This window comes from Aythya fuligula, chromosome 1 (genome assembly GCF_009819795.1).
Source record: "Aythya fuligula isolate bAytFul2 chromosome 1, bAytFul2.pri, whole genome shotgun sequence".
Taxonomy (NCBI): Eukaryota; Metazoa; Chordata; class Aves; order Anseriformes; family Anatidae; genus Aythya; species Aythya fuligula.
In genome coordinates, this window is record NC_045559.1 from 204,956,792 (window position 1) to 204,968,579 (window position 11,788).

Consider the following 11,788-nt stretch of genomic DNA (forward strand, 5'->3'; position numbering starts at 1 on the left):
GAACACGCCGTACCTTGAACCCCTCTCTTGGCAGAGGCGTTACACAAATATTTAATTACGTACAAAAATAAGGCTTTCGGGGGGTTATTGAGCAACGAGAGGCTATTTAAGCAAGCGTTCAGGCAGTTGTCCTGCCAGTATCTGTGGGTATTTTTGGAGGAAGTGGGGAGAACTCGGCGGTTAGCTACAGAGGAAAAAGCAGCAAAGCCAAACGCCAGCCTGCAGCTTTTTCTTTTTTTTCTTTTTCTTTTTTTTTTTTTTTTTTTTTTTGAAAGCAGAGCCATGCATTAAAGTCGCTGCACCTAATCACTGTTTATAGACGGGCTGGCAAGCAAAAGCAACGGCTATAAACAATCCTTTAAATCCCTTTTCCCCGCATCATGCACGGAATATGCCTGCAAAGGTCTGGTAAACACCGTCAGCGCCCTGCTGCGCACAGAGCATAGCTGGAAGGGAAATGATTTGTAGGGGAATGGGGCACTGGGATCCCACAAGGGGACTGGGAATGGCACCCTAGGGACCCTCCCGGAGCCCTGGGTGGGTGAAAAGGGGGTACCTCCGTGCAGGGCTAGGGGACAGCAGCAGCTCGCTGGTGTCACACTGCCCTCTTCTGAGCAGCAGGCACTGCTCAGCTCCATGTCCAGCTCTGTGCGGTGTCCCCGGGGAGCTACAGCCCTGGGTGACACCCTGGGACCTCAATCCTAAGTGACAAAAGCACAAGGAGAAGCCAAGAGGCACCGCTCACCCTGGAAGTGCCCTGGTTGGCATCGCAGAGCCAAAACCAGCCCCAGCCTCCTCACGCAGCACCAGCAGAGCTTGTTGTGGTGCCACCAGCAGAACCAGAACCTCCCCCAGCCCCATTTGGTCTCCTTGAGGCTTAATTCCCACCTGGTGCAGCCTCTTTATGGCAGCAGCCAAGTGGTGGCCAGGTGGATCCCATTGCTTCATCTCCCTACCAGCAAAAAGGTGCAAAGCATCTCGTTACAGCACTTTTGGGCAGGAGCACGGCCCCCCCAGGGATATTTTCCCATAGAAAAGCAGTTTCAAAGCAGCATCACCCCTCAGGGAAAGTGTGCTACTACACCCCGTGTTTGCAGGAGTCCTAAACACCCATCCACGTCCAACCCCAAAACTCTTCGCGTTGGCTAAACCCAAGCCACGACGCACAAGCCCACAGCTGCACCGCAGCAATGCCGTGAGTATTTCAAAGTGCAACCATCTCCTTTTATCTTCGCCCTCAGACAGACTTAAAAGCCAGCTAAAGGACAATATCCCCTGCAGGTGCGTCTTTTAAAAGGGCACCCAGGTCTGACTTCCACCACCTGCCAGCACCGAAACACCTCGAAGCAAACAAGAAGGGGGAAGGAGCCATTCCTTGCCAAGATCTTGACCTCAACTTAAAATATCATTTTATTGTAATGCACACTTAACACAACCACAAAAGCACCCAATACATACTGATTTTTGCATTGGGCAGAGTGAAACACTACAATAATATTCATGCAGTTATTTACGATGAAATTTACCCAGCACTTTCTGGATAAAGGTGCAAGAAGCACCCCCCGGCCCCGCAGATGTCTCGGTATCTCGCTACAACCTTCCTGGCTCATAACAGCGATTTGTTGCCTTGCTAAAAACTCAACCTTTTATCATTAATTCCCAGTCAGCAGCTTCTGAATCTACAGCCTGACACCGACTAAATTGATCGGAGCCGAACTCATTTTCTTTGCTCGTTGTCGAGGCACAAGACAAACATCAGTCATGCTTCGCCTTCAAGTGGAGAATTCATTGCAGGGAGGAGCGTAACGTGCAGAACATGCTTATTTAATAGAAAAAAAAAAAAAAAAAAAAAGTACAGCTTGACAGAGACACCCACTCCAAAATTAACTCTGCCTCGAAGCAGGGCTTATTTTTGCTGCCGAAGCCGTACCTGGTGCATCACGGAGCAGCTGGGTGCTGCCGAATATCGGCTTGGAGACGCATCAGGTCTCGGCGAGGGGAATACAGGTTAAAATAGCAACTTTTAAGGATGCACCATGTGGACAAAGGGTGTGCAGTGCATTGACGGACTGCTTCCCGCAGCAATCTGACAGCCCACGAACGTGGAGGTGCCAGGTGAATGGCAAGGCAAGGAGCCCGCTGACTCCAGCTTTGCCCCAACCACACCTGCCAAGAACAAGCTGGAGATTTAGGAGAGGGAGAGCAGGTAGATGGCATTCAGTGCAGGATCCAAACCCAAAAAAAAAGCTCTTTAAGAAGCAGCCCTGGTGCTACTTTTGCTCAACAAGCAATGCTTTGAATTTCCCAGAGGAGAAGGCAGAATCCACCCGGCGTGGTGGGGTTCCCCGTGCCCCGCGTAACTTCCTAACACAAAAAGCCCTGGGGGGGCTCACCGAGCGAGCACTCCTTTTCCTTCACACGGGGACAAAGAGCCAGCAAAGAGAACCATAATTATTATTTTTTTTTTAATCTCACATGCAGCGTTGTTATGTTCATGTACCAGTTATCCCTTCCCAGCCCCAAAATCAACCTTAAGACCACACAATTACAACTAATAATAGTGGCTGTGCAAGCCCACCCCCAAAAAGCAAATCCTTGTGAATCCTTATGAGTTAGAAGAAACCTTTTAAAAAAAAAATGCTTTTTGTTGTTTTCTTTCTGGCTGAAGAATCCCCATTTCCATCTGGCCAGGGCGAAATTTAGCAGCTTCCACACCGGGAATTGCTACAACAGACCTTTTCCAGAGGCGAGCTCACATTTCCACTGCGACTCAACTCCTCAACGCCCAGTTTTCTAGGCAGCGAACGCACAGGACTAGCGAGAGAGCTTCCATAAAACAGGGACGGGATTTTTTTCCCTCTCCCCTTTTCCAGGCGAGCTGTCATTAAACCCATTGGGGATTTTGCTTTCTCAGGATTTTACAGCACCGGACAAGCCCGGAGTGAAGCCCCGGGGCTGTGGGACACGGCGGGTGGCGTTATTTTGTGAGCGGTGGATAAAAATGAAGAGTTACCTGTAAAACAAGTATGGCCTAAAGGAGACCGGGGGGGGGGGTGGCTGGATCCACACCCTAGAAGCTGGGGGGGTCCTGGGGAGCCGAGGGGGCACCCGGGCACCCATCCCAGGTGGGTGCCCACCCACGTCCCCCACCGCGCGACAGCTCCCATCGGCTCCCAACTTTGCTTGGGATGCTCCCAGCCAGGTGAGGTAAATATTTATTTACTTTTTTTTTTTTTTTTTTTGGGGGGGGGGGAGCGCAGAGGGTAAGGAAGCGCATTTTGGGCGAAAAAAATGCCTTTTGTCAACCCCGCAGCACCTTTTGGGTGTCAAAAGCTGTGTATTGGCCAAACCCCAACACCCCTCCAGGCTCAGCATCAACCCCCCGGGCACACCCTGCACCCCCGGGGCCGGTCCCAAGGCTTTGGGGAGGGGATACAAAAAGCCCCCCAGTCCCCCCCAACACCTCCCCAGTCCAACCAGTCCAGCCCTTTACCTGCTGCCACTGGGAAATCCTCCGTGTCGCCAAGGTGGGGTGGGATGGGGGGGGACACGGCCCCTGCCAGCGATGTCCCCCCGCTGTCCCCTTGCAGCGCGGGGGCTGGGGACAGCGCAGGGTCGGCAGGAGGGAGGTGGCACCGTCTTGTCCCTGTCCCTGTCCCTGTCCCTGTCCCCGTCCCTGTCCCTGTCCCCGCAGCCCGGCGCGGCTCGGCTCGGCTCCGCCGCCCGCTCCCGGGAGCGGGGCGGGGGCTGGGGGCGGGCGAGCTCCGCCCCAGACAGCGGCAGGAGGAGGAAGAAGAAGAGGAGGAGGAGGAGGAGGAGGAAGGCTGCGCCCGAAAGCTGCCAGCCCCTTCTTAGTAGGGGTACCCCTATGGGGATGCGGCCGGCTGCAAGCATCGGGGTACCCACAGGGTACCCCCCAAGGTGCCCCCAGGGTGCAGGTTTGGGGGTTCCCTTATGGCCCTGAGACCCCTGAGGGGTTGGGGAAGCTTTGGGATGCTTGATCCCAAAGGGGTCAACCCCAAAAAAAGCCTCATCACTTAGCAATGAGTCCCCCCCCTTCTCCTGGCCAAGCCAGCCTTCCTCCACCCCCATCTTCCTCTGAAGCAGGAGGTCTGGAAATCGTCCGCCCCGGGAGCGATGTGCACACACACGCACGCACGCAGGGTGCAGCGAAAATAAAATCTTTTCCTTGGAAACCTCAGCAAACAAGAGCAGAAATCCAGCCCTGCACGCCCCGGGTCGCAGTTAACTGGGCACCAGTAAATCCCCGTTTGGCAGCAGGGAGCGGAGTGGCCGTAAGGGAAAACACTTCTAAGGGAAAGGAAGAAAAAAAATCTGTTTCTGGGATATTTATATCGAAGGCGATTGCATCCCAAAGCCTGCTCAGGGGGACGCTTTGCGCAACGGGGGGTTCCCATCCCAGCTGATGGAAGCAGAAAGGGAGCAGAGGAAAAGGGTCGGGCATGGATTTAGGGGTTGCAGCCTGCTGACATCTCCTCCTCCTCTAATTGTGCCCTTTCCAACCCAACAATTATTTATTTTTTCCATCCTTTTCCATCTTGGTCTTCCCCTGCTCTCCCAAGCGTGCACCGCGGAGGGGTCCCCAGGACCTCACCTGCAAGCTCTGGGGGTCCCGGCACAGGAGGTGCACGTGGTAGCAGTTTGGGGAAAAGATGAGTGTTTTGATGAGTGTTTTGCTCTGCCTACACCACGCTCGGGATTTGATTCCTGCACGCTGTGACAGCAGGGATGAATCAGAGCAGCCGGGGCTTGCTCCGAGCTGCCGGGTGCTGAGACCTGCTGAACTTTGTCCCCTGCGTCAGGTTTTAATGCAAGGTGGAAAACACCTGAAAGCAGCAAGTCCCTTTTTTTTTATTTATTTCCTGCAAATTGGCTGTTTTTCACCCTTTTGGCCCACGCTCTGAGCCAGTCCCAGGGCTGTGTATGGTGCAAAAGGAGGAGACGTGCTGCCAAAACAACACGCGAGGTGACAGACACCAGGCTCCTCTACCAGCACGGGCAAAGCCAACAGCTCACAAGCAGCTTTTCCAAAAAAAAAACAAGCTCAGAAACAACCCAAAAGGTTGCACCCTCCAGCAGGGAAACCTCATGTGGAGGAGAACACAGAAGGGAAAAAATCAGCCCCTAAAACCTGATCCAGAAAGACGATGGCTGGCCACAGCAGGATAGGAGCGGGCTGGCATTGCATCTGGGAGCGCCTTGCAAACGCCTTTCCCTTCCTCTCCTTCAGCTCTGCGGTTATCTTAAATCCTGACGAAAATGCATCCCATGTGGGCACTTTATTCGCTTGCTTGCTGGCTGCTTTGAGGAGCTCGGGGATGTTTTTTCATTTTTTTTTTTTTTCCCTGTGTGCAGGGTGACGGGGGACAGGCGCAGGTATTCGGAGGCACATAGCAGAGCCGTGACCGCAGCTCCTTGCGACTCTGCCAGGCTCTAAACAACCAGGATTACATTTTGCATGCTTGGGTGTCTGCCTAGGGATGGTCTCCTTGTAATTTCAGCAGAAATAGCTCGACCGTTTGCAAGATTCGGGGAAAACTATTTTCTTTTTTGGCGCTGCGGGGAAAATATTCGTATAACTCTTGAGGTTCCAGAAACCGCAGCTGCTCCCAGTGTCAGCCAGTAACTTGCTTTTTCCCGTCCCCGGGAACACTTGCTGAGTGAAATACCTCCGAAAAGAACCGCAGTTTGCACATTTTCAGGATTTTTTCTCCAACGTTGCCAGTTGAACCCGATGCGGACGCCGGGGAGCACGCTGGGCTGGGCAAGGCTCCCTTTTCCAAGCAGCTGTGAAGGGAGGAATGAAGAGCAGCAAGCCCAGCCTGCCCCCAGCAAGCACGTCCAATGTCCAAACCTTCATGGATTGACCAAGGGAAGGAAATTTTTTATTGATTTTCGACCTCTTCTAGGAAAAGAAATGCAGTTTTGGAGTGGGAAAATGTTTTCTGGTTTGAATGTTCCCGATCCCGTTTAGAGCCTGGAGTGCTGGGAGTATTTTAAATATCTCCTTTCAGCATGGCTGGGACTCTGCTGTGCTCATTCCTCACCATGTAACCCCAGCGATGCTCATTTCAGGATTTTACCTATAAAACCTCATTAAAGCCCTCTTGCTCCCCCAGTGATGCATTAAGACCCGGCGAGACCCCGATGCTCGGAGCCAGGGGTAAGTTTCAGTGGGCACATTTCTCACCTCATCCCATAAGAGTTTTGCTATGTGCTTATGGAAAAGGATCATTTTTTGTGCCCTGTCCCTTCCTAGTAAGTCAGAGTATTTTGGGGTGTTGTCTTTTTGTGTTTTCTGCAGTGCTCAGAGGTGGGAAGGTGAGCACAGGAAGGTTTGGGGAACAAGACCAGGTGTATGGTGAGCAGCACAAAGAAAACACAGAAATCAGAGAGCATCGCCTTAAAATAAAGTGGCTGCCACTTACCTTTTGGGGGACAAGACCCCCAAAACAGCCACATGTATGTGCCATATGCAGTCCGTACCCTGCTGCTGTTGGATTCCTCCAGTTGGATTTGGGGACAGAGCAAGGAACAGCTCACAAATTTGTGATGGCACTGATGTCCCATTGGGATGGAGACCCCCATGTTCCATTGGGATGGAGACTCCAAATGTCCTGTTGGAATGGAGACTCCAAATATCCCATTGGGATGGAGACCCCGATGTCCCCTTGGGATGGAGACTCCAAATGTCCTGTTGGAATGGAGACTCCAAATATCCCATTGGGATGGAGACCATGATGTCCTGTTGGGATGGAGACCCCAAATGTCCCACTGGGATGGAGACTCCAAATGTCCCGTTGGGATGGAGACCCCAAATATCCCATTGGGATTGAGACCCTGATGTCCCATTGGATTGGAGACCCCAAACGTCCCATTGGGATGGACACCATTGAGCAAGGGCTGGATGTTAGCGTTGCCATCTCCATTTTGCAGAAGAAAAAAAACAAGGCATGAAAGAAGCAAGGCCAAGCTCATCCCGAAGCCTCCTGCCAACGCCACACTGCACACGTCTGTCTGTCTGTCTGTCTGTCTGCCCGTCCGTGCGTGGCAGCAGAGCTGGTGGGAGGCAGACCCCACCACGGCGTGCCCCAGCATCCGACCAGCCCCGGGCGAGGGGAAGGAAGCATGGCGAGGGACACGCTATTGTTCTGCTCCTGCCAATGCTCGGGGAACGCAGGACAAACAGGAGGGAGAGCTGCGTTTTCCTGTGTTTGTACTGCAAATATTTTCATTAAGGCGCTTTTTCTTAATTCTTTCTCCCGGCCTTTTTGCCTCTAATAAGGGCAAGGAGAGTTCTGACTGCCGGCATCCCCTCGGGCCCCATTATTTCCCCATAATAACAGCCGCAGGGAGAACTCATGGAGCTATTTTGCTGTTACAAACCCTGCATTTCCACCTCTCCTTCACCCTTTGCTCTCCTCACTCCACCCCCACGAGCCCGCACCAGGCACCCAGCCCTGCAACAGGGGCAGAAATGGGTCTGGGAGCCCTGAATTGCTCATGGGCTGAGAGCATGTGAATGTTTGATGTTACCCAGCAACTGGAGGCGAAGATATCGCGTGCCCGCTCAGCCAGGAAACACTTTGCCTGTTTGCACAATAGCTTTGTTTGCCTGCTCTGTGGCGGGTTAACCCTGAGCCCTTTCAGGAGGAGATAAGGTGAGGATGCTTAAATAAGACGAAAGCCAATCGCATGGATTATTGCTGTGGGTAAATCGGGTCCCAAACACACCCTGTCTCCCCTAATTACTGCATGGAGAAGAACCCGTGGCCATGCAGATGGCCCAAGAGCCATGCAATAAATGGGATAACGTTGGCCTGGCATCGTCTGGAGGAGAGGATTGCAGCCAGAACAAAATGCTTTGTGGCACGTCATCGGCACAAATTTAGCCCTGAGCACATCTTCACATAGACCAGAGGCTGCAAGTCAGCAACAAAGCTTCAATGGGGATGATAAATGAGCATTTTTTTAGCTGTTAGGGAAAAACGACCATGAGAAGTGATGAACAGAGGCAGAAGTCACCCCCTTGGACATCTATATCTCACTTTAGATGCTCCTGCTCTGTATTTAAATATGGACTGATTTTATAAATAAATACAGAGTGTGACATCGGGTGCACAATCAGGTCAGTACCCAAGGCAGTTCCTCTCCTTTCCTCTCTGAAAGGTGCAGTTGAGCCCCAAAGCAGGTGAGCAGAGTATTCCCGAGCAAAGGTTAACCAGCCCTTTATCACAGATATTTTATCGCAGCCCCATCTGGCCTCCCTGCCACCGTCCTCCAAATCGATGCCTAGGGAGCAAAGTGTGAACTCTCCCAGCAAGCGGCTCTAAGCGCACTATTGAGGAGGTTTTGGGCCTTTTTGGAGTCATTCACCAGCATCTTGCTCGCTGTCTGGTGGTTCCCTGAGTGAAGACAGCTTCGGGGAGGAAAATCGGGGGCTAACAAAATAATTTCAAACCTGTAACTCCCTTTTTTTGAGATGTGCATTTAGCTGTAGGTGGGAATAGCTGTCCACCCACCGCCAGACTGCGTGGAGGTTCATTGGGAGAACCTCAGGGCAGGTGGGTGAAGCTGTCCCTGAACTAATTACTCTAATTACGTGTTTAACAGCATTCTCCAGATCCTAGATGTGGTCCAGTTAATAAACAAATGTGGCTGAAATGGCGAGGAAAGAATTACTTTTTTCACCTTGTGAAGCACTTTTCCCCTGCCTACGTGGGAAGCAGCTTTACCAAAGATGCCCCAGATGTCATCTGGTCCGAAAAGGATGAGGATGAGGATGAGGACGAGGATGAGGATGAGGACGAGGACGAGGACGAGGATGAGGATGAGGATGAGGATGAGGACAAGGACAGGGACGAGGACGAGGACAAGGATGAGGGTGAGGACAAGGATGAGGACGAGGACAAGGACGAGGATGAGGATGAGGACGAGGATGAAGGCCAAACTTCACTTGCATCAAAATCCAGGCGGGTTTTGCTGCAGGAGCTCCCATCCCAGCCATCCCCATGGGGGGCAGCGGGTTACAGCTGGCTCCAGATACCTGCTTACACCTGGTTTCAGATAAGATTTCCCTTATCAGAAGCATTAATCGGAGGCTTTCGGTGATGCCTTTGTTCTGTGCCCGCTCAGCAATGAGCACGGGGAGGCCGGGGCTCACGGCTCACACCCCTGGTGCCAGCACAGAAATCCCTTTATCGACAAAAGCCCTCACCGACACGTCTCCCTCCAGGAGGACTTTCACCTGCTCCAGCCCGTGCAAGGCTTTAACCTCATTAATTTGGCTCCGGAGGCGACGTTTATATAAAAGCAGAGATAGACACACAATCAAACCCTTCATGGATTACGGTTAATATTAAACAACCCCTCGGGGCGATATCCCTCCGCTTCTCCAGACCGAGGGGAACCTGCAGCATTCTTCTCATAGCTCCTTTGCAGGTCGCTGAAATAAAACCTGGGCGGCACAGAGCCGACCTGTGTCCCCGAACAAAGCAGCTCTTATCCAGCCAGGCAGAAGGGGAACGTGGCTTTGCCGATCGTCTCCGTCCCAGGTTTTCCTCGGGTGGAGACGCCGGGCTCCGAGGGCTGCCTTGGGTGACCCTATAACGGGGGCTTTATACGATGAAAGGCCCCTCACAGATGGCGGCAGCGGGGCGTGTTGGCACAAACAATGCCGAAATTGAACCCCGGCAGTTCAAAACCTCATTGTCCGGGATGCACTACGTGAACCCTTTTCCCCCCTTTTCTCATAAAGAAGCGGTGTTATTTTCTCCCTGCTGCAACATAAGGTCGTTTCTCTATAATGCTGCTCTGGCCTTTCATACAAATTTAATCAGTAAATTGCTTTTTTTTTTTGATGGATGAAATAGGAACAAGGGGGGTGTTTCCTACGATTTCACTTGTCCGAGCTTCGGTGTGCTACGTGCAACACGCTGCTAAAACCACGTGGGGGTTTTGGGGCGTATTTGGCCCATCAGGACCTTAATGGCAGTGGAAAGTGGAGTCCTCCTTGCAGAAGTGCCTGGCCACTGGCTCACGGGGAGGATTTTAAGCAGAATGGGGCTTTTGGCTTCCACCTCTTCCTGGCCACCAGCAGGAAAAAAGATCCCAGGGGACTGGAGGCACTGGTTGGGCCAGGATTCATTGCAAGGTCTCCTTTGTCCCTGGGTTCCAGGGCAGGACAGAGCCCAAGGGAGCTTCGGCAATTATCCTACAAATTCCAAAGGATGCAGGACGGGCAGGACAGGCAGGGCTGCCTGTGGTCAGGGCAGGGTTGGGCACAGCAGCGTTGGAGCATCCCACGGTCCTGGTGTGGGAGCCGCTGCCCTGTGGATGGATTTTGCCAGCCCCAAAGCTGGGAGGCTTTTTGCCTTCGTCCCCTGGACTGCAAAATCCGTCCTCCTCCTCCCCAGCCAGCTCATGATGGGAGGAGAGAAGAGAAAACTGCTTTGATCCCAGTAGATATTAAAATAATTCAGGGGAACTGTGATCCATGCAGCACGTTGTCCTCCGGGGACAAGCAGGAGGGCATTGGAGGCAAGACCTGCCATCACTTGGGCAAATGAGCCCAAACCATCTCCCAGGCCTCACCCAAAAGACACCTTGGCCATGTAAAAATCCTCCCTTCGAGCCAGGAGTTAAAATCCCCAAAAGCGCTCATTTTGACCCATTTCACGCCTAATTAGCCCCGTGCCTCGTTCTTAGCAGAGGGTGGATCCCAGCTCAGGTCCTGCTGGTGGCCCCAGCAGCACGGAGAACCTGCTGGTCTCGTCTGGCCTCCAAGCTCCTGCTCCACCTGCCGAGACCAGTCCTGGGAGGAAGGCTCCCATCCTCCTCACCCGCTGGGAGCACGGAGAAATGCGCTCAGCCTCCGCTGCCGTCCTCCTGGGGCCAGACCTGCCCCTCTTTGTCTGGTTTCATCTCGAGCTTCCCCTCCTCTTCCCGGTCCGGGAGGCTTTTTTCCTGTTTTCCCATGCTGTAACCTCACTTTTTATTTAAGTAGAAATGGTCACGTTTTAGGAACAGGCACCACAGGGGGTTACCAGCAACCCTACACCACGGGGGCACTGCTGCAAACGCCCCCACGTCCACCAACACAGCTCCTCTCCCCCGGGCACATTTCCCCTCCTGGATCACGGAGAGGCCACGAAACATTTATTTTGAACATTTTGTAGTGTTTGGGGTGGAAAGGTTACAAAGAAAACTCTTCCCCTATTTACGCTAGAGACACCAACAGCCACCGACCCGCTGTGCGGGGCAGCGCTCTCGTAATAAAGAGAGCAAATATTATGTTGTGCAGGGCTAACGAGCTCCTGCTTTGTGATGCTGGGCCCATCCAGGGAGAGAAACCTCCTTAAATACTTGGGATTCCTCCGACAGGGATGAGAGGAATAATATTTGGGAGAGGAACACACCCCGCATAACTGCATCTGTGCGCGGGGTGGAAAGGAGCCGGCATCTCCCGGCCACAGATGGTTCCCATCAAGAGGAATTTTTTCCTCTTGTTAATCCCAAAACAAGCCCGAGATATATTTTTATTTCGGAGTTAAGCAAAGAAAAAAAAAAAAAAAGAAAGAAACTCCAGCATGACCCCTTGTTTTTCTGGCCTCGCTCCCTGCTTGGCCTCTGCTCTGAGCGAGCACAGAAAATTCATTTCGTGTTAGGGGCAGGCCCTGACAGGGACCCCAAGCCCAAAAACTCCTGGGTGGTTCCTCCAGCTCCTCTTGACCTGGAAATTTATCCTATTAAGGCTGGAAGAGGGGGG

The 11,788-nt window shown here is 52.7% G+C and overlaps 1 protein-coding gene across 3 annotated transcripts in view; it reads right to left on the reverse strand.

Moving 5' to 3' along the window:
• The window catches only part of GDPD5 (glycerophosphodiester phosphodiesterase domain containing 5), a 156,914-nt gene extending 153,243 nt beyond the window's left edge, over positions 1-3,671 (reverse strand). For all 3 annotated transcript variants that reach the window (XM_032201666.1, XM_032201682.1, XM_032201643.1), the window contains exon 1: positions 3,494-3,671. The gene's annotated coding sequence lies outside the window, so the exon portion shown is untranslated. The remainder of the gene's footprint in view (positions 1-3,493) is intronic.
• Positions 3,672-11,788: the final 8,117 nt, after the last annotated feature.